The sequence below is a fragment of the Procambarus clarkii genome, chromosome 29 (genome assembly GCF_040958095.1).
Source record: "Procambarus clarkii isolate CNS0578487 chromosome 29, FALCON_Pclarkii_2.0, whole genome shotgun sequence".
NCBI classification, from domain to species: Eukaryota; Metazoa; Arthropoda; class Malacostraca; order Decapoda; family Cambaridae; genus Procambarus; species Procambarus clarkii.
The window spans coordinates 33406683-33411391 of NC_091178.1; positions in this window are offsets into that span (position 1 = coordinate 33406683).

The window sequence follows — 4709 nt, forward strand, 5'->3', positions numbered from 1 at the left end:
GTGGTACCTCATTCCTCGTTTGTGGTTGTCCTAATCCAGTCAGAAACAGGTTAGTGTGTGTTTGCAAATCCTCGTACCTTAGGTGCAGCAATTGAGGCTTTGGTATTGTGGCCACATTGCCTGCCCGAGACCATACGTACCCTAGGTAGGGGTGCAGCACTGAAGCTACACATCAAAAAGGAGGCTCTATCACACATCCGTGTATCTGATATTATTATGTTGGGGAACTGGCCTGTCAGGTACCGACAGGTATTGTCACAGGTGGAGGAGTCTCGGGCCCGGTATGGGAAGATTGGCCCAATTGACCAGAGTGTTGATGTGGATGACATCCAGGCCGCTCTGCCGGTGTTAGGGGGTGCATCAGCGGGATTATTGGAAGTTACCAGGATTCTTGGAGCAGCAGGGCCGACCTCTATGGTCCGTGTAAAGTTCGATGGGCCCCTCCCTGACCGGGTGGCACTACACAGGACCTCGTATCAGGTTCAGCCTTACAACTTCCTTGTGTTACGATGTTGCGCTTGTCATCTATTGGGCCACAGTCGCCTCACCTGCCGTAATGCAGCACACTGTGCAAACTGCGGCAAAACAGGCCATACAGACAGAGATAACGGTGGGTGTTCTGCTGCACCTCGTTGCTTTTTATGCCATGGCCATCACAAGGTTACGTCCAAGAGTTGCCCTGTATATCTTGAGGCCCTCCAGTTGAACATCGATCATAAAATAACGGGGACATCTCGACAGCAGCTGTTCCAGAAGTTGCACGCTCTCAATCAGCCTATCACTTCTTCTCGCCTCCAGGTTCCCCCTGGTCGGGCCTCTTCACAAGTAGAAACTAGCAGACGCTCTTGCCTGTCCCAGTCACATGCCTCATACGCCCAGGCTGCTAATCGATTTTCCCTCCTGGGCAGCCTTCACATGGACAGAAACTCAACCACGGATACAGACATAGACGCTCAGTCTCGGCCGGAGCCTGGCACTCGTTACCCGCCTGCCTCTCCCCAAAGAAGTCAACACCAGCGTCGTCGACACACCCATCAGTCAAGAGGTAAGGCTCCAACAGATTGCTCTGATGACCCTCTGGTCCCCCAGGCACCTTCCCAGGGGATTGTGACACCGGTGGAACATGAGGCCCAGAGTGAAGCACCCACCAGTCGCAGGGGCCGTCAAGAGAGTTCGCGAGCCAATCACCGCTTTCGTCAGGCAGAGAGAAGCATTGATCAGCATCCTCTGGACTGGCTGTCATTGATACCACACATTTTACTTACTTTGTATGAGGGTTTTATGGCTTTTTCTGTGGTTCCCCCTCTGGAGGCGTCTGTGTACAGGTGATCAGAAAGTTAGCTATTGTACTTCAGGGATAATGGCGCCCCATCCTGAGAATACTGTGGTGTTTTGGAATGCCCGCTCCCTTTTTAAGAAGACACAATTTTTACGCAATTTTATTGCCAGTGCATCGCCGTTGATCTTAGGACTCTGTGAGACTTGGCTTACTGACGGTCTTTCCTTCACGGTGCCGGGGTATTCGGTCTATAGACAGGATCGCCCAGTATGGGGTGGAGGGGGACTTGCCCTTTTGGTCAGGGACTCAGTTCCGAGCTCCATGCTCCGGATTTACTCCTTCCTGGGTGGGCATTTAGAGTTCATGGCAATGAAGGTGGCCCTCTCCCATGGGTGGGGCACCTTTGGAGTTCTGTATAACCCCTGTCTACCGGTAACGAAGAAGGAACTAGAACACTATTTTGGTCTGATTACAGACACCTGCCTCGTCATGAGTGACTTTAATACTCGGCACTCATCATGAATACCTATGCTATTGGGTCACCACCACAACATGGCTGGCCGAACCCTGTTTCAGTTTCTCCTTAACTTCCCAGGCCTCTCCTTACTGACGCCACCAGGTTTGGGAACTCGGATAGACTCGCTCAATGGGCATACGATCTTTGCATTGGAAGAGGTCACTTCATGATGGTGCAGATATGGACCGGGCCGTACCTGGGTTGTGATCACCTGCCCATCGTCATCTCCTTTGGGGGGAATGTTCGTCCTGCTCTGACCTCCCGAAGATCCAAATGGATCTTCTCGGAAAAGGGGTGGCTTGGCTATGAGGCGGATGACTTGTCGACCCTTCCCCCAGTTACTGCAGATCTGTTGGGTCAGCGAATGCTCTCTCCGAGTCCCTCTTCAGTGTAGGCTCTCGGCATTTCAGGAGGACTAGTGGCCAGACCACGAATCCTTCCCGCTGTGGGGAACCGTTATCTTGAGATGATTTTGATTTGGTGGAATCCTGAATGTCGCAGGCAGTACTGGACCTGCGACGTGCATGGAATTCATGGCGGCGCCACCCTACTCCACTGCAGTGGCAGACCTTCCGCAAAGCGGATGCCAGGTGTAGACGAACAGTCCTCCTTGCCAAACGCAAGGCCTGGGATGATTACTGTGCCTCTCTCTGATTTGACTCCTCCTCTGCAGGAGCCTGGGCCTTTGTTCGCAAGATGACAGGTAGGTACTCCCAGCCTTCCCTTCCACTCAGAGACCCCAGTGGTAATGGGGTCCTAGGGGAAGTACAAAAAGTCGAAATTCTGGCTGAGCACTTTGAGGATGTTTACTGTTCCCCGCTCCTTTCTGTGAGTTCTGTAGGATGGAGCTCCCGACAGGGTATAGGACTAGCTCAGGACCTGGATCGTCCATTTACATCTATTGAGCTGAAGGACGATCTGTCACTCTCTAGGTTGGGCACTATACCAGGGATAGACAACCTCCCATATGAATTTTTCCAAGGGCACCCAAGATCCTTCAGTCCCACCTCCTTCACGTCTACAACGCCTGCTGGTCCTCTGGTGTCTTCTCCTGCCCGTGGAAACACGCCATTCTTCTACCATTGGCCAAGTCAGGGAAGGATCCGTCTGTCCCGAGTTCATATCGGCTCATATGCCTGCTTCCATGTCTCGGGAAACTGATGGAACGTCTTGTTCACACCCGGCTACAATGGGTGGTGGAAACGTCCCGCCCTGTCTCGCGTGGTGTCCCCCAGGGAGCAATTCTCTGCTTGCTATTATTCTCTATTCTTCTGTCTGATCTCCCAATATTCCTTGGTGGGGGGGGGGGTCCAGGTTTTAGCCTATGCCGATGATGTAACCCTCGTGGCGAATGGTGCCACTCTCCTAGAGGCACAGGGCTCCCAGCAAAATGCCGTGACTGTGTTCTCAGCAATTGCGCTGGGGAAGGGCTCTCCATTAGCCCGTGAAATGTTGCGTCATGAGTTTCACCTGGCCCGCTTACCAAACCAACCAGTGGTGACCATTGGGAGCTGTCGTCTCCTGATCGCTACAGAACACAGGTGGCTGGGGGTCGTTCTAGATGGTCCTCGGCTGACGTGGAGGCATTATGTGGATTACCTTCGGGCCTCATTCCTTCGTTGCGTGAACATCATGAAACGGCTCTCTGGTGCGGCATGGGGGGGCTTCACGGGAGTCGCTCCAAGCTCTCTATAACGCCTTCATTCCTAGCAAGATCATGTATGCGAGTGAAGTGTATGGCTTAGCTTAATCATCGGTCTCGCCACCTATTTAAGTACAATTTTCCAATATAATTAGTTTATTTCGAAGTAAAAATATGTTTTTTCAACTTCTACAGCCAGCAGCGACATTGTAGTAAACAAATATATTATTTTTTTTTTACTTACGTATTTCTAAGATATATTGTGTAGATTTCCTTGTCGCTCGGAAAATGAGTTGACAATTATTGTATATATTTACCGGAAATTACCTATGTATGAGATACTTTGAGCTCTGTAACTACTTCATACACTCAGGAGTATTGGAAGATATTCTTGTGCTGTACCCAGACTTTGCTAGTGGGGGATAATAGATCAGCCTTATATTTCTTATTCTCTCCTGATTCCAAGTATGACTAACCATCCTGTGAGGCGGGAATATTAGATGAACTTATAGCTAGGTTTTGATCTACACTGTAATCTTTCATATAGAATAGGGGAGCAGCACATTGCTGTGTATACCTAAGTTTGTTAATAAAAAGAAATCAGTAATAGAGGTTCTAATTATAGCTTGTAATATTATTATTACCAGTATTATCATTATTAAATCATAAATGTTAACCATGGATCATTAAGATCTCATATTGATATGTAATGTTGACCAAACCACACACTAGAAGATGAGAAGACGATGACTATGTTATTAATACTCTATTTCTTTTGAATCATTAAATTATGCTGTATGTCTCAATTTTTCACTTCTCTGAATATACAGTAGAAATGATAGTTTAAACAACCCATAAATATTTGTTGCATTTTTTTTTAAATAACTGGATCAATATTTTTACAGCTGACAGGATTTGTTTTAGTCACAGGTGCATTATTTGTTAAAACAAAAATTAGGTTTATTGTCACACACAATGCTGCTACATAGCCTTCCCGGCTTGGTGCCTTCTTTTGTTAATTACTTATTGTTACACACATCCAAATTGTATAACGGGAAGAGGTCTTAGACGGCTGCTTCCCCCTCCTCTCTTTTTTTACCAGGCCATAATAGTCCATATAGTCATAATTATAGGCCTAAATATTCAATGATAAAAGTTTCTGAAGTTTTTACCCTTGTCCTTACTTCACATCATTTGTGAAGCATGTTTTTCTTTTATGTCTCACCCAGATTTAATTTAAAAATATAACCAAACAAAATAAATTTGATACG